General features: G+C 51.0%; 1 protein-coding gene across 4 annotated transcripts in view; it reads right to left on the reverse strand.

Moving 5' to 3' along the window:
- The window catches only part of LPP (LIM domain containing preferred translocation partner in lipoma), a 470,195-nt gene that overhangs the window by 86,718 nt on the left and 359,714 nt on the right, over positions 1-23,763 (reverse strand). The window lies entirely within an intron of this gene.

The raw sequence follows: 23,763 nt of genomic DNA on the forward strand, positions 1-23,763 counted from the left end.
GCTTTTAAGTTTAGCTTTGAAGGGGAGGCAGATAAAGGCTGACAGATGAGACGGAGGGGACGGCAAACATTCATTCGCTCGATAGGCTGATTGATACTGAAAGAGCATGTCAGTCTTGCACAAATTCCACTCTCCCCTATCAGCTGCCCCATCACAGCGCACAGTGGAAAGTGCCACCTTCCCTCCCCAAAAGGACTAGCCTCGTTTTGGGTAGCTTCAAGGACAGAATAAGGGTCCAAAGTCCCTTCAGGGCAAGGCAGAGCATTCTAACAGAAATGCCCAACCATTACATGGGCCGTCTGGAGAGGCCATGAGCTCCCATCCTCAACGAGAGACAGAAGGACAGACAGACAGGGACAGAGAGGCTTAGGGAGCAAGCAGTACCCTCAGGGGAAAGGAGCAACCATTTATCTGAGAGTTCTAGGGACCTTCATCCATGAAAACAATCTCAAAACATTGCTGGAAAATTATTCCAGTATTGGAGTATGGAAAACTCTGATCCTTACAGAAGGATTTGGAGAGGATCTGCACCCTCCTCAGCCTAGACAGAAGGGAGGGAGTTGGTATTATGGAAGAACCGCAGGGCAGCTTGGTTCAGGGGGTGGTACTCCGAAGGGCATAGAGTGATGGGCCTGGAATCAGAATGATCTGGGTTCAAATCCAGCTTCAGACACCAGCTGGGAGTCTCTGGGTAAATCACTTCATATCAGTTTCTTCTTCTCTGCCATGAGGAGCCCCACAGCCTCCTCCTTCTCTGGTCCCTCGTAAGGATCAAAGGAGCTAGTGATCCCCCAGGGGCTGGCACCCACACGTGCTACATCCATGAGTTATCACTTGTGTGACTTTAAGTCAATCATTTCACATTTACGATTTGCAACTTCTTTAGGAGTCCAGGGAGGAGGCTGGGCCGGGTCCCCTCGAATCCAGCACCCTTAAAAGACATGCTTCTATCACGTGTCTCCCCAGGGCCAGGCATTCCAGTGAGCAACACGGAGTCAAAATCAAAAATGCTCCAGTCCCTCCTCCCTGCAGTGACTGGAGCACATGGCGAGGAGGCCTCACTAGCGGCTCCCTGGTGGACGGATTGATCAGTTTCTCTGAAATTCGATGATGCTTGTAACTGACAAGGCCAGGCCCCAGCTGCCTCCATGGCCTCTTGGGGCCCAGAAGGAGCCCAGTAACTGCTCACCGACTGCTCTGCTTGGCCCATCCTGGGCCACTGGACAGCCAGGCTGCGTGCTCCAAGTCACCAGTGGCTTTCCTCCCCCTCCCTCCCCGCTCAGAGCCCACCTGGGGCTCCCCAACTCGGCCTGACTTCCGCCTCAGGACCTGGAGGCAGCAGCCACAGGCCTCGGGCCCTACTTCTCACTCCTACTGTGTATCTGCCCCAAACCTTTCCAAGAATGAAATTACAATAAGGCAGATGGTCTGGCCTCAGACAGGCCTGTGTGACCCTGGTCAAGTCACCTGTTTGCCTGTTTCCTCATCTGTCAAAGACAAAGTGCTCCAGTATCTTTGCCAAGAAAGCCCTTATGGGGTCAAGAAGAGTAGGAGAGGACAGACAGAATAGAGAATTGAGCTCAGGGGGCCGCTTATAGCCCAGCTGAGCGGAGACTCAAAGGAAAAAAGGATGGAGAGGTGGATGGGAGCCGGGTTGTGGGGGACGTGAAATAGGAAGAAGAGAAGCTGAGAGCTGAGCTCATCATTGACGTGAAGCCATGAAAAGTGTTTGGGCAGAGATGTGGCACAATCCGACCCGGGAGGTGGGAACTTGAATTTAATTTTAATTTTCATTCCATTTTTAAGTTAGATTTTGCATCAGATCAGGTAAAAAGACAAAACAAGAAGTCGCAATTCAGAGGGCATTTTCCTTGTTTGGGTCAAGTAGGAGATCCGCCGTTGGCCTCACAGCTATCACTCCTAAACTCTGAAACCCAAGACTTACAAGGCTAGCGAAGCTGTTCCCCAACCCCGTCCCTCATCACACTTGGAAAGACCAAGGCACACGCTCTGCTCGTGCCTTCTTAGATGACGACTTGGCAAAATCTGTCCAGGGGACGAACTATTCTGCTGGGAGGTACATGAAACGGATCCCAGGCTCTCCGTGCCTAGCATGGTGTCTGGCCCACAGGAGGTGGTTAATAAACAACGGTTCACTTACTAACCTTATCCTGTGACAAAACTGGAAATCCAGAGCGTAAGCAATGAATGGAAATTCTGGACAATGGCAAACTCTCGGAGGATGACTCCGCTGCAAGGGCTCCTGGCTGCTTTGCCCTTACGGCCTCGGCCCCTCAGATCTTCGTCCCGGTTGGCACTGGCCATCACCTACAAGGCTTTTCGGTCTTTATTTTGTTGTGGCTGTTATTGCTGGGGTTTTGTTGGTTGAAAACAAGGCTTTTTTCTAAAAAGAAGTTCATCAATCATGGCTTGAAGGGTTTTGTATTGTTTAAGAGAATGACTTGGATGAAAGTATAAATGGTCTGCTTGCTATTTTTGAAGATACTACAAAAGGGATCGGGCTCTCTAGCCCACTGGGTGACTCAAGTCAGGATGAATGCGTGAGTGTATCTGTACACACAGACACACTCGCGCTTTTGGCACATTTTCCTGTCATCTCTACAGTTCTAGTCAACACTGATGGGGAAGAAAACGGACACGCTCCCAAGGACACAGAGGAGAACAATCGGAATAGCGGCACGAGGATGGGCTACAGGAAACAAGGATATGCATCTTGGAGAAGAGAAGATCCGGGAAGAGACCAAAGCTGTCCTAAAGTATTTGTAGGATGGTGCTATGGAAGATGGACAAGACCTGTCCTCAGTGTGTCGTTCTGTGCCTTAAGTCTCCCAAGTCACAGCAGATTTCCCAAACATTCTCAACCAAGGACCTACCTCAAGAAACCCAGCTGCTCCCCAGCCTGTGGAGACAAATGGAGGCAAGGCTGGGCAGTCGGGCTTTGAGCCATGGACTGGGTGAGGCTGGATTCTGACACATGGGTCCTTTGTCCAGCTCCCTAGATGAAAGGGGAGCCTGGCACTGAAGGAAATTGAAGGGGCCAAGGAGTCTCCAGCCCTCCACGAGGGGGCAGCACTTCCCATCACCTCCCCAAGAGAGAAGCCAGTGCACTGAGTCATAGAAGGCAGGGTAGCCAAGGAGCCTGCCTTCTTCTCTGTACGTGTCCCCAGAATCTACAGGCTTTTGAAGAACGGGGATCTCTTTTATCTGGGTCTTCCCATGGCCAGATCCTGGCACAATAATAAAACCAGATTAAGTTGGATCTAATTCGGTTTTGGGAGAGAAGGAAAGCATCCTTCATCTTACTTCTGGGCAGACTGGGAACCAGACAAGGGACAGATTACACTGGCACAAACCAGTTCCTTGCGTTCAGGTGTCCTGTGTCCTCACAGCCTGCCTCAGGTGTTTCTGAAGTTCCCAGATGGCACTCTGCTGCCCATATTCTCTAAGAGGAGATGCTGTTGTCAGTCACTCTCATTTCACACATGTTATCCATCTTGTTTTCCCGATGAGTCAGCTGAGGCTCAACGTTGTTGAGGGACCTGCCCACAATTGGTCTTGGAGGGAGGGTTCAAATTCAGAACCACTGGGGGGGGGGGGGCGCGGACAGAAACCATTTGTGGTTGGATTTCTGCACCCATAGTACCCAGCACAGAGTTCGTGTGATGAAAATGACTGATTGATGGGGGATTTGGAACTGGGCCACCCAGCACTCTTGATCTGACCTATCTATCCTATCTCAACTTCAGGATTTTTTTTGAGGAAAGTGCTTTGGAAACTATAAGAAGAAAAACAAATAAGATGTCTTAAGTCCTAGTTCCCTTGGTTGCACATCCAGGCACAGCTAGAAAGCTGAGCCACAGTATTCACTCCCCACCCTCCCAACCACCTCATCTGAGGCATGACTAGAAATCGGAGCCATTTAAAATTTTGTTTTAGAAACCAGCTCTCCAACCCCACATCCATTTATAGTAACAGTCTACACAAGAAGCCCAGTGAAGCCGAGCAAGTCTTGGCTTGGCTTTTAGCCCTGCTCATACCTTTTGAGAGGGGGCAGTTTTACAAGGTGGCTTGTGTTTTCATAATGTCATTGGAAGGGGCTCTGGAAAGCCCCTTACCCATCTGCCAATATCTCCCAGAGATGCCAGACTGGGCCCTTGAGGCCACACTCCTTCACTAAGTTCTAAATCCATTGCCTCCCCACTGTGGCACCAAGTAAGACCTCAGGGTCCTGGGTGGGTCAGAATGCTGACAAAGGAGGGAGAGGGAGGGAAAGAAGGAAGAAGGCATGCCAAAAAAAACTTGGGTTTTTCCTAGGGTTGGCTCTGAACATAGCGACCACCTTTGTGGGCCAAAATTGCCAGAGATCCTGCCAAGCTCATTCCCTTAATTTGTCTCTGAGGTAAGCTACCTGGCACCATCTCCTACCCACTCAATGGTTATCCCACACGCCTTGGTAGAAGCAACTGAATTTTGAGGCAGGGGCAGCATTGCTGGTTGGCCTAAAGTTACTGAATAGTTCATTGGCAAATGTGGGCCAGAAAATTTCATAGAACCAAAATGCAACTCATCAAATTTGGTCCTCTGTTTGTTTTCCAGGATACTGGAGCATTCAACAATCTATCTTCCAATACCCTAGAAAGAGAGAAGCCATTCTATAAATCGACAGAAAAAGTGATTCTGCAGCAAAGCAAGCCCTTGACCTTGTCCTCAGAACCCCCTCCTGGGATCTACTGCTTGAGAGACAGAGAAATCCCTGTGTCGATCGAGGGCTAAAAATGAATATACCAAACAAAGTGACCTCTAAGTAAAATTCCGAAGGGTCTCTGACGAGTTGCTGATAGGCAGCCATTTCCATTTGGGAACATAGGACAGTATTCCTCTATACAAAAACCTTCAACATCTCCCATTCATTCATTCATTCATTCATTCACATTCAACCAGCACAAATCAGACACTTCCTTTGTACCAGAGTACCAACAAGTCAGAACCAGAATGGTCACTGACCTCAAAACATTCGATTAAGTGAAGTCAAAATGGGAGAGAGTGTGGAAGAGCACCAGGCAAAATGGATCTGAAGTCAGGGCTTGGACAAGACATTTCTTGGGTCAGAGTTTCCTTATCTGTAAAATTATTGAATTAGGAGATCCCTAAAGATTCTTTCCAACTCAAAATCTGTGGTCCCAGGTATGGAGACAGATCAATGCAAAATATATGAAAAGTAAGATGGGTGAAGGGGCACAAACACAAAAATCTATTTTCAGAGCCTTCCTCCAAGTACCTTTTGGCCATAACTCATATCATTTCTTTACATGGGTTTGATATATTGTAGCCAAACTCATCCCCTTTCCCTGTTTTTAACTCACATTTTCCTCTTCTGTTTCCAAGTCATTGCTCATTCTATCCGGGCTCCTTCTTCCCTCACCCTCAACCCCAGTCCTACCATTTTCTTCTGGCTGAAGTCCTTCCCTTCCTCCAAGTCTCCACTCTTGATTCTCTCTGCTCCATGCAGCCATCCTCGATATCTCCATGATCGCATAATTTTGAAGTTAGAAGGGACCTCAGGGTCCTCTAGTCCAACAGATGCTTGACCAAGGATTCCTCTTGAAAGATAACGGTCCCCCAGCCTCTTCTCGGTGAGCTTTCACGAAGGGAAAGCCAGCACATCTCAAAGAAGTTGCTGCATCTATTGGATAGCTTGGTTAGGAAGTCCTCCGTACTCCAAACCCCTCCCCATTGACCTTAAGACATTAAGATGAAATCTGCTTCTTCGTTCTGACTCTAGATGAAGCAGATTTCTCCCAGCATCTCACCTGGAGCTCTCCTTCATGCCTCTCACACTTTCATCTCCTTGGACACACATCCCAGTAGACAGCAGACTCTTTGGGACCAGGGTCTCCCCTGGATTCGTCTTTGCACCTCAACATTTTCCATGGAACCTTGAGTGGACGAGTAGGTGCCCCTCTCCGAAAATGAGCCAAACACATTTCGCTTCTCTTGACCACCACATCCTGGTTTACTACCAAGTTGCCCCTTGAACCAGCGCCCGAGTGATCTTGCATGATGCCTGGGCATGGGCAGATTGCTCTTCCTCCACTTCTCTAGCAGCCATCAGCCAAACACAAGGATCTCATCGTAAACAGAGCTTCATGCTCCAAGGCATGTTTGTAACACTTAGTAAATTACATCAAATTCTGTGATTTATTTGCTGATTACTTCACCGCATCCTATTATTGTACTTCAACCATTCTCCAGGCATTTATACTGGCAAAATATGTTTACTTCCCCACCACTGAAGGTCCTCCTCTTGCCATCTACCAACATGTGCTCTCTGTAGCCTCTCGGGGGAGTCTCACCATCCCAGCTTCTTTGGCAGTCAGGGTATGGGCAAGTTGAAGAGGGAGAGCCTTCCCTGGCCTGGGCATGATTTTAGATTAGCCACGAGTGTTATTAAGAAATTCCAGACTAAATGGAGTATACCCGCTCTTGTATCACTGAGCCAAGTTGTAGTTTCTCTTCTTTGTTTCATGGGAAAATAACAGTAATAATAAAAAAATAACAATAACCGGGGGCAGTGAGGTAGCTCACTGGATTGAGAGCAACACCAAGCCACAGGAGGTCCTAGGCTCAAATCTGGCCTCAGATACTTCCTGGCTGTGTGACCCTGGGCAAGTCATTTAACTCCCATTGCCCAGCCCTTACTGTTCATCTGCCTTGGAACCAATACTCAGAATTGATTCTAAGACAGAGGGTCAGGGATTCAAATAATAATAACCAACATGTGTATAGTGGTGGAGGTTTGCAACGTGCTTAAAACTTTCTTCATTTGATCTTGAAAGCACCTTCTGAGGTGGGAGCTATTCTTGTCCTTGTTTCATAGATAAGGAAACTGAGGCTTGATAGATATTTAATGACTGTCAGAGTGATGGAGCATCTAGGGCAGCCTTCCAACTCAGACTTCTTAAGTCCCCATCTCTATTGATCGTACGACCCAGGGCTGCTCACAGCCATCACGAGTGGGAGAGCTGGATTCTGTGCTGACTGAGACCACGATAAGAAAAATGACCTTGAGCAAGTCCTCCCCCAGCGCTCATCTTCCATCTCTTCATTGGAAAAGAAGGCGGGTGGGGGCATGGTCTCTCAGCTCCCTTTGCTTGGAAGGCCTGGGGTTCTGGCACTGCAGAGGGAACTGGACAAAGATACAGGGAGGAGAGATTCTACAGGACAAGGAGAGCCTTTCTTCTTGGCCTCCATTTTCTCCCCAGTGGACAGTCTTTTAGTGGGGGGGAGGTAGGGTGTGTGGAACAAAGCCCCTCCCCCCACTGGTATCCAAGGTTGCTTTTTTTCTCCTCTCAACTTTGTGGGTGCTTTAGTTTGTGTGGATGCCAATGCTATCTGGAGGTTTCCCCTGTTGCTGGGTTAGTCCCAGGAGAAATGACGGAAGGAGGAGGGAAAAAGGACAAGGAGAGGAGAAAAGGGTGGAAGGAGAGCCCAGCAGTCCAGGAGGAGAAGAATGACAAAGGAAGAAGAGGAGGAGGAGGAGGGAGACAGAGAGGAAGAGGGGAGACGATGGGTGAAGCATATGGGCTACCTGCCCCATTTGGACTACATTCTGAAAGCTCATCTTCCTATGTACAAAGCATGCTTTTGGGGACACTCCCAGGCAATCCTGAGACCTCCTTTCCCCAGACTCACTACAAGGCCCACAAGGATCTGGTTCTGGTAGTGTCTCAGACCATTGGCTTAGGGTGCAAAGCCCGGTCTGACCCTCTCATTCTAGCTCATCCAAACCCCAAGGAAAAATTCAGAATATGTCTGTATGAAGATCTGAGGAGTAGGGCCCTAGAGCACACTTTCCTACTCAGACCTCTTCTAGCTCAAAGAATAAAGCATCTCTACACCCCCAAGCTCTGGGAGAGTACAGATGGAAATAATTAAGAAGAGAGGGTCACCCACTGGGAATGGGGAAAAACGTCGGGAACCAATTTTCTGGATCCCTTATTGAACAAGGAAGAAAGCTGAAACCCAGTTTGCTTCACAAGATCACAGAGAGAGTAAAGGGGAAACTGAGGTACATAGTGGAAGCATGAAAAATGATTGATTGCTTTCCATTGGTCCAGTGGAAATACACTCGATTTAAAATCAAAGAACCATCAATCAACAGTCATTTCTTAGTCTCTCCCTCCTTCCCTCCCTCCCTCCCTTCCTCCCTCCCTCCCTTCCTCCCTCCCTCCCTCCCTTCCTTCCTTCCTTCCTTCCTTCCTTCCTTCCTCCCTCCCTTCCTCCCTCCCTCCCTCCCTTCCTTCCTTCCTTCCTTCCTTCCTTCCTTCCTTCCTTCCTTCCTTCCTTCCTTCCTTCCTTCCTTCCTTCCTTCCTTCCTTCCTTCCTTCCTTCCTTCCTTCCTTCCTTCCTTCCTTCCTTCCTTCCTCTCTCTCTCTGCCAGTGAGTCAGAAAGACTCATTACGAGGCTGTGTGGGGACAAAGCCCTTCTCTACTAACTTGAGCCCTAACTTGAGAATCTGCCGGGGTCTCCATCCCACGCTGCCTCATAGACGAGCTACGGCTCCACTGGGGTTTGCCCTTGCTTTTCGGTGGCCAAGCCCTAACACTGATGAGCTCACAGCTACTTGGCAGGCGTTGGCTGGTCGGGGCTGGAGAGGGCGCAGGAAGAGGATGCTCAGCGCTGCATCGCTGGGTGCCACCCTTCGGAGACTTCTCTGGGGTGTCTCCAGGTCCTGAGCTCCCAGGAATCTCTCCTCTCTTCCCGGCACTTTCTCCTCAGCAGGGCTCTGCTCATGGACATCGATGGATTCTGCCAGCAGCACTGAAGCTCCCTGCAGGAAGGTTTGACGTCCTGGTCTGAGCCCCGGGATGGCCGTGCCAGCGTGGCTCTCGGGGGCCCTTTGGGCAGTAGAGGCTTCCTCTCCCCAGGTCGCGAGGCTCCCCAAGGGACGCTGACTTCCAAGCCCAAACATATGACTTCTGCGACCCACCCCGTCCTGCTCTCCTCCGCCTTCAAGGCTGCTCCTTTCTCTGAAGAAAAGGGGGCGACCGTCAGCGCCCCGAGTTTGCCCCTCGGAACACAGCCCTCAGGGAGCGGCTAGCTGAAGGCCAAGCGGTCAGGGAAGAATCGTTGGTTTGCACATGACGAGGCTCAGGATGACGGAGGGGGAAGGACGCAGGGCTGGGATCGGAGCCGCGTCCTCTCTCCAAGCCGGCCCTCGTTCCTCCTTCCAGGAGCCCTGCTGAGACCGAGCGGCCTTTCTCTGGCCAGGTGGGCGGAAAAGGCCGGCCGGCGAAGGGCTCACGGCCTGGAAGCGGAGGGTCTGGGCTGCCTCCATCTGCCAGGCCCGGCAAGGCGAGAGGCCTTGGGAAGACGCGGAGGCCACGCTCCGGCCGGCCCCTTCTCGCATGGGCAGCTTCCTGGCAGGCAGGCGCGCCCAGGCCGCAGAGCCTAGTGGAGGCGCTCGCGGCCCCTTTCCATGCGGGCCTCTCTGGACGCCCTGCCGGGCTCCCCGCAGGAGGGGGCCCCAGACACTGTCGCGGGCCTCACGGGCACAGGCCGGCCCCTGGGAAGGGCGTCCAGGGCCGGCGGGGGGAGGCCTCCGACCCACAGGGCTGCCTGCAGAGGCTCCCGGGAGGGTCTTGACTTCACGCCAGCGCCAAACCCACCAGGAGGCCCCGGAGCATGTGGCTGCCCAACCTGGCCGGGCTCGTCCTTGATCCTCCCAGCCTTGGCACGAAGGCCGGCCGGCCGGTGAGCCTCGGAGGCCGCCTAATCCGTGCACCTGCCCCACCAGGCCACTCCTTAATGCCCCCGACAGATGGCCCCGGCGCGGGTCCCCAAGGATCTGGGAAGGAGCTGCTGCAGGTCTGCAGAGTAATCCCCGGCCGTGCCTGCGGCCGTGCCAAGGACACGCCAGCCTGCACAGACGTCCGCAGCAGCTGGCCGTGAGGCGAGCCTTTGTCTGACACTGAAAGGCTGGACGGGGGCCAAGCGCCCCCGAGGCCACCTTCTCCCCAGGGCTGCTCGGATACCCCCGCAGGCCTGCAAGCCAATCACGTTCTGCCGGCCTGTTGGAGGGGCCGACAGCTGAGGCAGCCTGCTGGGGACGCCCAGAGCAGGACGGCCGGAGCCTCCGGGGAGGATGGAGAAGTCCTGGGGACGTCCCACCGCAGTGCCCCAGAGCAGGACGGCCGGAGTCTCCGGGAGAGGATGGAGAAGTCCTGGGGACGTCCCACCACAGTGCCCCAGAGCAGGATGGCCGGAGCCTCCGGGGAGGATGGAGAAGTCCTGGGGATGTCCCGCCGCAGTGCCCCAGAGCAGGACGGCTGGAGCCTCCGGGGGAGGATGGAGAAGTCCTGCGGACGTCCAGCCGCAGTGCCCCAGAGGATGGCCGGAGCCTCCGGGGAGGATGGAGAAGTCCTGGGGACGTCCCGCCGCAGTGCCCCAGAGCAGGATGGCTGGAGCCTCCGGGGGAGGATGGAGAAGTCCTGGGGACATCCCGCCGCAGTGCCCCAGAGCAGGATGGCCAGATCCCAGGCACTGAGTCTGGTCCTCTCTGAGTCGGGGGCTCCGGGGGAGGATGGAGAAGTCCTGGGGACACCCCGCCGCAGTGCCCCAGAGCAGGATGGCCGGAGCCTCCGGGAGAGGATGGAGAAGTCCTGGGGACGTCCGAGAGCCTCTGAGACGCGCTGGCGCTCCGTGCTGGTACCTGTTGGCTACCATCCCCTTTGTGACCCCACAGCAGTGGACGGGCTCTCCGGGGTCCTGCCTAGAGACACTGAGAGGGGTTCCAGCCAGCGGCTCCCCTCCCTCCTCGCCCCATGTGCTAAGAAACCCCCAGAACAGGCCCAGCGAACGAGCCAGGGCCCCTCTAAGTGTTCTGACGTCCTCCATAGCGGCAGGCAGGCAGGCGCCATGTCCCGTCCCACCATGCTGGCAGCGGAGGAGGGCAGAGGCCGCCCTCCTTCTTCTCCTTCCCTGCAGCCAGCCATGGCAGCATCCTGAACCATGGCATGGCTGCCATTTCCATGTGCAATCGTCCATTGGCCACCACTGGTGAAGTTCTGGCTGTCTCCCCGCATGGGAACAGCTGATTACTCGTTGTGGCTTCTGCTCCGCAGCCATTAGAAGCCCAAGTCCTGGGGCAGCCGGGAGGCCCCTGGATAGAGCCAGGCAAGCGCGGGTTCAAATCTGGCCTCAGACACCCCTGGCCATGCGGGCCAAACGCTTCAGGCCCTTGGGCTGTCCCTTACTGCTCTGGCGCTTTGAAACCAGCTCTTAGTCTTGAATCGACTCCAGGAGGAAAAAGAAAGTGCTACAAGGGCTGCCACTAGTCCATGGAGTCACCCTAACAGGCCACCTCCGATTGTCCTGGACCGTCCTTCTGGGGACGCACGTGGGACTGCCCAGAAGACAACACGTCCCTCCTCTGCTCGGCAGTCAGATCTCAGCATGAGCCGGCTCCCATCAGCCCTGGCTGTCCTCCTATTTGCGTCCTCATCACTCTAATCTGCTGGAGGCAGGGACCCCAAGCCTCGTTTGTCCCCCTGGTCCCCCACTGAAGACATTCCGTCACCCATCTCTGGGCACTGACGCACCCATTCCTGTTAACACCGACTCTGTGTCTGCCTCTAAGTTCTCAGGGCTCCCTTTGCCTAGAGCGCCCCCTTTCCCTAAATCATTACTATTGGATTTAAATTCGGAGCCATCCAGCCTCTCCCCATTCAAATGATCTTTGTTTTCCACATTCTAATGCATCCTTCAGGCCAAACTGTAGATGGCGCATCGTTGTGTCCGCAAGCCATCCATCCGCGAGAGAAGGACCTCCATCTCCCATCCTATAGCTCTGTCTGGACATGGTGTCCCTTCCACATCCACCCCTGACCCCAGGGAAAGCCATGCAAATTCTTTCTGATGCCCTCTTAGCCAGGGAAGAAGCCTTCTTTGTTCTTTACAGTATCTTATACACATTTATGCACCAATAAACCTTTAAAGCCATCCCTCCATTTCTAGCTTTGGGGTGTCATCTGGAGGCTTTCAGATTCCTTTTGCCAACATTAACTTGTTACTTTTCGACCTTTTAAGAATAAACTGTAGATATCCTTGATATTAAGACAAAACATGCTGATATGCTGCAATTGTGTGCCTACAACACGCACTGCTGAGTGTCTAAAACGTTTTCTGTGTCATCTGTGACTTCCCCCAAATTCCCATTTGACTTCTGTGATATAGTGAAACTGCCACGGGGGAAGGAAGTCGTGATGTGGACTTCTCTGCCCTCCAAAGGGCAGAGTAAGAACCTTCAGGACAGGCGCCTTCTTTCTGGGTCCCCACAGTTTCCTGGCACAGTACATGGCACAGAGGAGCACTCGAGAAATGATTGGGGTACTGTTGTGAAGCCAATCTTTGTTTCTATCTAGAGCCGCCCACAGACCTCTCCCCACACGAGGTGCTGAAGAAGTGTTTGTGGAAAGAGTGATTTGCTGATCTCATCTCTTCCTCCTTCATTTTTCCACTAGTGAATGGACAGGAGCTGGTAGGAGGGAACTCGAAAGCTCAGATTCAGCCACTCGAAGAGGGACGGGGTAAAGGATGTGCCTTGATTCCTGCTCTCTCGCTGAGAACGTTGTTGCCTGAGACATGCTGGGATGGGGTGAGGAGCTGGTCTTGTTGGCCATCAGACCTGCTCTAGCCCACCTCCCTAAGGCCCAGTCCCATTTTCTGACCAAAGAACTTCTGGAGTCTGCCAGTAGGCAGCCATTCCATTTAGAACATTCCCCAGAAGTAAAATCTGATTGTTCTCCATTGACACATAGGCTTCCTAGGATGGGGTATTAGAAATCTCATAGACACTCTTCCTATTCATCTGGACTGCTCCTTCCTGGCCCATCAGCTCATCCCCTTTTCTATCTTTTGGGTAGCATTTCTTTGCCTTTGAAATGACAGCATTATAGATGCACAAAAAAGATGAGAGGGGAACTGGTAGAATCACAGTGCAGTAGCAAAAACACAACCCCTAGAATCAGAGGACCTGGGTTCAAATTCTACCTCCCATTTGACCCATCTTCTACCCAGTTGGAGCTTTTGATGAGAAGTAAGTCAAAGTCTATTCAGTTAGATGTTCCCCGGGAACTGACTCTCATTTATTACCTGTCATAATGGACAGGCCATTTCATTTATCTGGTACCTCAGTGTTTTTATTGTAAAATGAGAGTTCAGCTGGATGGACTTTGAAGCTCAGCTCAAAATGGACCATATAATATAGGGATGGAGAGCCAGTGTCAACAACGTTCAGGTGAAAAAGAAAGGGATGTCAGGAGGCAAGAGCGAGTGATAACTGATGGAGATCCAGATTTCTTCCCTGACATCCTGAGGCTGCTGGTGAGGAAGAAACCAAGAGAGGAGAAGGTCCGAGTGCATCTTGGGAATTGATCTTGACACAGATACTACTGGCTGAGGATGAGAGGTGATCAATATCATTAGCAGGAATACCCACATTGACAAAATCATAGGACCACTGAAATACTGGAGCATTAGGGATCTGGGCACAACGGGGCAAATCACTTCTTTTCTCAGCAGCCTCCATGTCCTCCTCTGTCAAATGAAAGAGCAGACCCCTTCTAACTCTAGAATTCTGAACCCAGAATCCTGAATGCTCACTCCTTGAGGAGCTGATACTGTAGTTCACTTGGGAATCACCAGACGGGATCTTCTGAAACAAGATCGCCATTAATAGAAATGCTCAGACACTAGGTGAGCGTCAAAGCTCAATGGAAGGCTCAGTCCAGTTTCCTCCTCTTTCAAGCTAGAGAAACATGCAAAACAAAATATGTATGGATGCTAGCTGGGTTACTTTCCAAGCACACCTGAGATCGTGTCTTTAAAATCATCTCACTCCAAATTCTCTCAGACTTATTATCCACAGACTTCTCAATCTGCAAGGTGTCTCTTTGGATGGAAAGCAAGCATTCAGAGGGCAGAGGCTGGTGGGTCCACACATTTGTATCACTAGCTCTTAGCAAAATAGGGGCTTAATAACTACTCTTAGATTCCTTTGGCTCACTGAGTGACCCTCAGTCTGGCTTGGTCATTCTTCAAACAAATAGAAAATTGCAAAATGGCTCTCTTGTTCTCAAGTCACTGTTTGATGACTTGCTTCAGACTTGAGGATAAAGTTTGTACATGGTTGTGTAATCACCAAAAAAAGGTCTCCAGTGGACCAAATCCTGGACTTGGAGTCAAGAAGACCTATCTAAGCCCCAGTTGTCACTCTCAGGGTCAAGAGTCATGACTGCTTTTCTCCCTGTTGAACCCAACCCTTTTCTGTTTGGCTGATCTGAACTGGATGATGGATTTTGACAACCAAATATTGCACTGTGATGTGAGAAGATCAAGCCACATGGCCTAGATAGTTGCTAACCCATCAGAAACATTTTCCTCCTATATAAAGGAGGGAGACTGACCAAATCCTCTCTAGCACTGTCCTTTGAACTTTGCCCTTTTTGGGGTTTTCTTTGCTTTTTTCTCACTTCCTTTAAGTTCATCCCTCCTGTGATCCCCAGTTTGGGCCCCAAAGGTCTTTCAAAGTTTATAACTTCTGCGATTTGCATCTCAAGAGTGCTTGAGGGGCAGCTCCAAGGCATGGTGGATAGAATGTCTTGAGTCAGGAAAACTTGCGGTACAATCTGGCCTCAAATACTTACTAGTTGTATGGCCCTGAGCAAGTCCTGTAATCCTATGTGCCTCTGTTTCCTCATCTATAAAATGAGCCAGAGAAGGAAATGGCCAACCACTGTGACAAATGGAAGTACATAAGAAAAGTGCCAGGCTGAAGAGTGTGTGGAACTGATCACTTTTGATGGGGGAGTGGCCCCAGGAGTTGGGAATCTGGAGGAAGAGACGACTCTGGCTGGTAGAGGAGTTGGTCTCTCAGCCTTGAGAAGCTGAAGAGAGAAAAGATTTTCTCCTGAGGGTTAGCCACCTTATGATGACTAGAAATCTTTCCCCCTAACATTTTCCAGTTGAAAAGACTATAGAAGAGGAAACCTGAGAAAGATATTTTAAATCTCTGTCCAACTTTACCTCAGCTCCTGTTGCCCTGAGTTTGAACTGTGGCCAAGGGGCCCAACCCAGGGTAAGTCAACCTGACCTTCTCTTAGGGGGCTCAGGCTACCAAGGCCTGAGTTCCCCCAAACTCGAGGTGGGAGGGAAAAGGGTTTTAGATAGAGACAGTGATCCCCCTTTTCCCACCTTCCTTTTCCATTTTTTCCCTGTTAAGTTATTTCTTTGTATTACTCCAATTGAATTGATATTAAAATAGTTATCTTTTCCCCAAGCTGAGTATGAGTGAACAGATCAAGGGGAGACCCTTTGGTCTCAAGTAGTGGAGGGGGAACAAGAGGGACAAGAGTGAATCTAGGAGATCAGCTTTAGCTAAGGAGGGAAGGCAGAAGGGGGAAAATCTTCAAACCCCCTTTCCTCTCTCTGAGCCAACACTAAACATCAGCTGTCTCCCCTGTACCCCACTTTGAGAAGGAGGGGTCTCCACTCTTTTCTCTCTCTATTCTGAAAGACAGAACCCCTGGGTTACAACTAAACAACCCGTCAAATACACCACTCCAATTTCTCTGCCAAGAAAACCCCAAGCAGGTCATGAAGAGTCAAAAGCAACAACTAAGCAACAACATGGTTAAAATCAAACCTGAGAGATACTTAGTCAGGTAACCCTGAGCAAGTCATTTAACTTTTAACACTTCATTTTAGCACAGGCAAAATAAGTCTGTTATCGGCAGCTCCATCGTTTGGGGGCTGTGAAGATAGGACACTATAATGCCTATAATATAGCCTAGGGGCCCAAGCATCCCTGTTCCTCACCCATGAGGCGCTGCTCCCCATCCCATCTCTACTTGGGAGAACCAGATTTCCTTCAGGGTTCATCTACGTCTCGAAGGTTTTGCTCATCTCATCAGCTGCTGGTGCCATCTTCATAAAAACAATCTGATGGGTTTGGTCTACACGGATGCCCATGGCTTCACACCCAAGAGAATACAAGTTCCCTGAGAGCAGGGGCCAAGTCCCTTTTCTCTTTGTCCTGGCACAGTCTGGGAACTTAATAAGCACCCAGAGTCTGACTTTTTTCCTCTAAGAGCAATGAAAACTCTTTAAGGATGTGGACTGTTGCATGTTTGTCTTTAGATCTCCAGTGGGCACAGTGCCCAGGATGAAGAAGGTGCTCAATAAATGCTGGTGGAATAGATTGACTACTATGGGTTTCTTTCCATGAACCAATTTATTTTTCTGAATTATGTTTTTATTTTGATCTCCAAAACCATGTGTTCAAATTTATATCACAAACAATTGGGGAAATCTATCTAAAAAAGGCTCAGGTCATTACTTGCGTTTCTATCTACCAACAATTAAAAAACAAAAACAAAAAGAATGGGAAGAGAAACAAAAACCTAAGCAGACCCGATTCCAACAGCTACAGAAACCTCACAATCACATTTTGCTGTGAGTGTATGAGGGTGCATTTTTGAGGATTGCTCGCAGTTCTACCATAGATGCATGTGAAAAGGTTTTTTTGGCGGTTGTTTTTTTAGAATTGGGGTGTCACAGCAGCTGCCTGAAATCGCCGAGACTCCAAAATTAGGGGTGTCAACTAAGTCGAAGAATTTTCTAATCAGCATCTGCCTTCTTCCACCACCTTGAGGAAACATGCACATAAGTCACAGATACAACGCCGCTTCTCCTGAAACCCAAAATAGCACCAACTTCCGACCATTAGCAGCCCCGGCAGTGTCTGGCTGATGGCTCATCAATAGTGACCTTCTTTCAGCGAAGCTCCTTCTTTCACACTCTCTGGTATTCTGAAAGCCTTCCCGCCCCGGTCCCTTATTCAGTGCTCTCTGGACCAGTTTGGTCCTTCATCCAGTTTGGGATTTTCAAGAGGGAAAACAAGTTTGCTGCATCTAAAAAGCTGGGCTGGAACTTCTGTGCATGAACACAAAGTTCAAAGAGTCCTCAAGTACACTCGAGGGGCAGCCCCCCGAGATGCCTTCCTGAGCAGCACATTGAAAGCCAGCATCTGTCTTGCCTGAAGTCTAATGAAACATCCAGCTGAGCCCCATTACCCAGGCAGGGCAAGCAAATGGGCTTCTGAAAACTTTAGGTGCAGAATCAACAGCGTGCTTGAACACCTGGATGCCCAGGCACCTCCTCGCCAACCAGCGATGGAAGCCTTCGGAACAGAGGGACATTGCACTGTCCTACATGCCGCTCCACCCAGAAAGAACAAGAGGGAAGAAGGAATGAGGCCTGGTAGACAATCCATCTCATTCACAGCAGCCTCTTGGATGGAGGACATCCTCTGCAGGCTTGTCCGGTAATGACTGGCATGGACATGCCACGTGGTAGTGAGTGGCGGCTGAGTTAAGTCCGTACACAGCATCACGTTCTTCACACCTTCTCTTGAAAAAGGATGAAACGTGGGCTGCACAAGGACTGGGACCCAACAGAAGGGCCAGGGGCCAGGGATGGGCAGAGACTTGGCCATCTCGTGCTGGGAGGTAGTTGTCTATGACTGCCCATAATCCCTCCAAGGCTGGAAGATTTCTTTGGGGACTTTTTTGGGGTGACACTCAGAGAGAGCTGTTGACCTTTTCATCTGGTCCCCCTCTGCTTGCAATGTATCAGGACCAACTTTCCGGATTATATATGTTCTTGGCAGAGAAGTAGGCAGAAGATATTAGATCCAATAAGAATTCTGGGGTTCTGGAGACCTGGGTTAAAACCCACTTTTCAAATATACTGATGAGTGACCCTGTGTGGATTTTCCACCTGAGATAGATATGTCACCTTTTTGTAATGGCTCCCATGTGACCTAATCAATCGTCCTCTAGAATCATGGGTATGGATCATTGTTCTTCCAATTTTCAAAGTTGTTTGCCTTTATACTAGTATTGTCATTGCCGATGTTGCTCTCATGATTTTGTTCATTCTCTTCTCTGTCAGTTTATAATGATTCTCAAAATTCTGCACTTCTTGTACTATCGATGACAGACGTTGTCTTCATTCCACCTGCTTCCCTCTGCATCATTTCATACAAATCTTTCCAACTTTCTGGGAAATCACTGATTTCCTTATTCCTTTCATTTTAACAGTATTCTATCACATTCATATCACAACTTACTCGGCCGTTCCTCAATTTGTGAACATCCTCTTGGTTTCCAATTTTGTGCCACCACAAATAAAAGAGCGGCCATATTTTGTACACAAAGAGCCCTTTCTTCTTGGAATTCCTTTGGGTATGGCCATGGGAAGTGGTATCTTAGAGCTGGCTCAAAAGGTACACCCGGTAGAGTCACTTTTTGGTGACCTTCCCAATTGGCTTTCCAGAAGACTTAGGCCATTTGCAAGTCAATCAGGGGTGCAGCAATGTGCCTGTTTTCCCTCGCTCCCTCCAACCTTCAGCATTTCCCATTTGTTATCATCAAGGCCCCTCTGATGGGTGGGAGGTGGAATCTCAAACCTGCTTCACCTAGTTTCTCTAGTTAATAGTGGAGCCCCTCCCCCCCCCATATGGCTCCATATAGTCTGGGTTTCAGCCCTTGAGAACTGCCAGTAGAGGGGCATTCATTTCCCTCAGTTTGAATCAATCGTGTATAAAACATGCAGCCAATGTCCACCAGTAGAAGGACTGAACCTTGACAAAGGAAGGCAACATAAAGACTGAGGAAAGCCAGTTCATGGAAGGCACAGTGACCCCTGGCTAGACTTCATCCTGTGCCCGGAGCCCCCGTCCTCTGCTTCAGGGCTGGGATTGCTCAGCTGCGAGAGCCAAAAGCATTCCACATGTCGCCACTGACCAACCGCTGGGTGACTGGGCCGGCTCTGCTCGAGGCCTTTCATGGACTCTCCCATTTGTGACGTCTATTCCCTCCCGAACTCCATCGCCGGCTTCCTTCATGAACAACTCCCAGGTCCACTCCCCAAAGGAAGGAGGCCTTTCCGGGGATTTCTGAGAGCGAGTGCGGCTCTGCTAGAGCTATTCCATCTCTTCTGACTGACATGGGACAGTAGCAAAGATCAGGGGGACCCTCCGAGCTGTGGGAATCCCCGTGCGTTGGGGGGTGTTAGGGGCACTTTGGGACTCGGCCCCTCACCACAAGAAGGCTCCGGCGTGGGCTGCAGAACTAAGGGGACACCCAAAGGCCTTGTGGACCTCCTTGTCTCTGGGCTTGGGCCAAGGACACTGCTGAGGGGGTTGGAGAGTCCCTCACAGTGTGAAGAGGAAGGTCTTGGCTTTCTCCCTCTGGGGATCGTGTGTGGATGCTGAAAGGGGCCTCAGCCCTAATTCCGGGCTGTTTCCTCTTTGAGGGCTGCCGTGGGCACCAGCCAGGAGGACGTTTGGTCTGGCCTCCAGCGACCAGAGCGGGCCAGGAGGGCTTCCACAGCACACTCGGATCAATGAAGTTCCCACAGGGCTCGGCGTGGCCATCTGTGCTGCAGGGACCCAGCTAGTCAGGGTGCCATGTTTGGGCATGACTTTGGGGGGGACCACGGAGCAGAAGAACCTGTGTGTGGAGGCCTTCGGGACGCCTCAGGGATGCAGGAGGCAAGAGAGAGGAGCCCGGAGCCAGGAGGACTCATCTCGCGCTCACGGCCAATCTCAGACACTGACTTGCAGCATGGCACCGGCCAGGCCTGGAAGCCTGTTTGCCTCAGTTTCCTCACCTGTAAGAGGAGCAGAGCTAGAGAAGGAAATGGGAAGCCCTCCAGGACCCCTGCCAAGAGCCAGGCAAGCCGGAAGGGGCTCCCGAGGCTCTCTGGCCGAAGGCTCCCTCCCGGGCCTTGCTGAGGAGGCCGATTGTGCTGACAGGGAGCGAAGGGCGCCTGCGGTTCCCATCGCCGCTGAGAAGAAGGTTTATGATTCATCCTGCACGGCTGACTCAAAAGGTTCTTTCGAACGATCTCTTGATCGCGTCCACATGAAAAAAGGCCGAGCCGCCGGCTCAGCGGCTCGGGAGAAGACGTGGGGGTTTCTCACGAAGCCGACCAGGGCAAAAACAAGCTCGTGGTTCTGCTCCTCCTCCGCCGCCGGCCCAAATCTCCGGAGGGGGCCGCCGCCCGCGGCAGCGCCAAGAGCTGACTCAAAGCGAGACCAGAGGCGCCAGGGATGTGCCGGAGGGCCTCCGGAGAAGCGGCTCTGGCCGAGGGTCAGGCGGCCAGGCAGGACCAGACCAGGGGGTGCTCCACAGCGGACACGTCCTGAGGGCGCCCTTATTGGTCTCTGAGAGCCACCAGGAAAGGGGGACGCCCTGGACACCAGACCAGAATGCCTCCCCCTCAGGGAAGCGAAGGGACCCCGGGAGGGCTCGGCTCCAGCCCTGCTGGGAGAGCATCTTTGAAACGATCCATTTACAGCGCAAAGGTGCCAGCTCCAAGGTGAGGTGGTCCAAAAATAAATCCAGTGCACGCACACGCATACACACACATACACACTCATGCACACACTCACTCATATACATACACTCACACACACTCACACACATACACACACACTCATACACACATATACACACACTCATTTGCACACACTCATATACACACTCATACACACACTCACTCATATACACACTCATATACACACGTGCACACACGCATGCACATACACACTCACTCATATACACACTCATATAGACACACGCACACACAATGCTCACGTGTAAATGTGCACACACATACACACTCATAAACAGTCACACACAAATACACACACTTACACACACGTATGCACACATACATACACACACACACACACACACACACACACACACTCCTGCACGGAGGTGCATTTTCTCCTTTCTTAGGGTCACTTGGTTTCTCTCCTTAAGGAAGCCTCACCACGTTCTCTCTCCACTGGAGACATGAGCTCCTGGAGGTCTGGAGCTCTTTCATGCTCGCCCCGTTGTCCCAAGTCCCGCCATCCACAGTGGCTAACAAATGGGAGGGGACAAATCAATGCGCCCCTCCCCCCCATTTAGCTGAGTGGACCTCTGTGCTCTCTTTCTCGGGGGATGCACATTCTCCCCGGTTAAATGGACGTTCTTGCTGGGGGAGCAGAGCCCCCTTCTTCAGCCTAACCTCACTGGCACCTTTACTGAGGAGGAACTTCATAACTGGTTGTTGAATAGAAATAAACCGCCTGAACCCCGGCCGCTGAGACTACCAAGTTTTGCCAGGAATGAAGAAGAAGAAGAAAACAGCCTAAAATGCTCTGGCTGCAAACCTGCTGGATCCTCACAGACAGCCGGCTGCGTCAGGACCATTCAAGGGGGATGGATGGCCGGCAAGGCCGGGAAGCCTTATTTAAGATACATTTCATAGACTGGACATCGGAATGGACTCAAGCCCATCACGTCCACAGGACGCAGAGGAGGAGGTCTGGCCGGAGGCAAAGGGCGTCTGTCAGGCCCCAAGTATCTATTCAACTCTGGGCCAAATGTTGTGCTAAGTAGAAGAAAGGCCAAAAAGGTGGAAACAGGGTCCTGTCCTTAGTAGGAAGGAAGAAAACAATAAGAGCATCATCAAGGCATTAGCTCTGTGTGTGCACGCATGAGTGTGTGTCTGTGTGTGTGCACACCCGCGTGTTTATTGGGGTGGCGACAACGGGAAAACCCCTTTGTGGATCTCTACTTGAGGGAGGGAAAGGAGGAAAGAGTTTCCATGAGCTTGACATGAAGTTCAAGAGGAGGACACAATCCCAAGAAGGCTGGGCTGGAACGCTTCCTGTTTCCTCTGGGGATGGCAAGATGGAGAAGGAAGGACCACCAGCCAGAGGAAGGTTTAACTGCAGGGAACACAAAAGGGAAAGCTGGAATTGGGTTGGGATTGGGGAGGAGGCCCAGAGAAGGAAGGAGTAATGCGGGTTTGTTTCTTTTTCAAGGGGAAGAAAGGAGGAAAGGAATGAAAACAAACTTGGTGTAGGGGTGGAGAGGGAGGAATGAACCACAGAAAGCCACTGAGAAGAGGAATCACGGCCTCAGGATGTTTCTAACAAATATGGAACCTTCCGCAGGACAACGAGTCCGGAGTGCCTTCCTTGTGGGGACCCAGAGCCCAGGTTAGAGGGCTGCCAGGGAAGGGCACCCGCGACCACCCGCCAACTGTGCTAGTTTCTGCGACTGCATCGCCATGTCCATCCCACCTACAGTAACTACGGACGTGGGCAGGAAGCAGGCAATGGAGGATAATGCCATTTTTGTACTTCCATTAGCTCACTGGATACAGTGTCGCAGTTCTAGCAGGAAAGCCCAGGTTCTAAAGTCATTTCTACCTCCTACTGCCCCAGTGACCCTGGATAAGTCACATGCTTCTCCAGGATCTCAGGGACCACTTCCAGAAGGGTCCAGGCAAGGGCAGTGGGAGTGACTGAGCTCCATGGGAACTTGCATCTCTAATAAAATGGCCATTTCAGTCCAGCCCATCCTCCTGCACAGGGCTCACACCCTCCCGATGATGCTGTGCTGACAGTCGGTCTTTCTACATCACCGATTTACAGCAGAAGGTCTCTTAGAGACATCTTATCTAATTCCCTGTTTTACAGATTGTGAAACTGAGGCCAAAGGAGAGTAAGTGCCACATCCAAGCCCAAAGAGCCAAGAAGGAGCCAGGCAGGATCCTGATGCAGGGCCACAGAGACTCCATGTCTGGTGGTCCCAGCAGCCATCGTACCCTCTCGCTGGGACCAGCCCCAGCGTGGATACAAAGGATACAACGCTCCCCGTGAGAAGAAAGACCCAGAGCTAAAAATGAGGGAACTCTGACTCAGGAGAACAGATGCCCATGAACGAGAAAGTCCTTCCCTTCTTTTCTGACCAGCACTGTTCCGACGAGCGTGAGTCATTGCTTGATAAGATGTATCTAGGACTGAGTTCACCAAAATAGAAACCCCATCCTCATCCCCAAATCTTCACCCCTTTCGGGCCCCTGTCCTCCTTTAAGGTGGAGTTGCACTTCTTCAATCAGGTAGAGGACTATGGCCTCCCCCTTCCGACTTCCTGTCCTCCCAGCTGAAGCCTCAGCAAGAGCCGTGCCTGGGAGCTGGTCCCCTGGATACAAAAGAGCTTCGCAGCCATCTCCCTCATTCCCACCAGGCACAGGGCCCGAATCTTGAAAATGCTGAGAGATGCTAAAGGAACAGGAGGGAAGGGAAACTCAGGGCCCAAGAACACACTAAAAAAAGTGATTTTATTAAACATTAATGTGTGCTAAAATGGGATAAATAAAATACTTAGAGAAATTATTATTTATTTAGGTCTGTAAATATGTACTGCCCTGGGCAAACATGCTTTTAGCAGCAGCTGAGACACACAGACAGACTGACAGGGAGATGGGCAAAGATGGAACAGAGAAAGATAGATACAGAGATACCGACTTAGAGGAGGGAAAGAAAGAAGGGAGGCAGGGAGGAAGGGAGGGAAAGAAAGAAGGAAGGTAGGAAAAAAAGAAGGAAGGAAGGAAGAAAAGAAGGAAGGAAGGAAGTAAGGAAGGAAGGAAGGGAGAGAGGCAGGGAATATATTTTTATCAATCGAAAGGAAGTCTTCCACTAAGACCCATGGACCTCTTGTAGCAGACACTGTAAAATTAGTTTTTTCTAAACTAGGATTCCTTTTCTCCAGGCATGAGTCTTTCATTTTATTTTCTTACATTGTGGGTTTGGGATTTTTAATTAATTAGAA

This window comes from Monodelphis domestica, chromosome 8 (genome assembly GCF_027887165.1).
Source record: "Monodelphis domestica isolate mMonDom1 chromosome 8, mMonDom1.pri, whole genome shotgun sequence".
Classification (NCBI taxonomy): Eukaryota; Metazoa; Chordata; class Mammalia; order Didelphimorphia; family Didelphidae; genus Monodelphis; species Monodelphis domestica.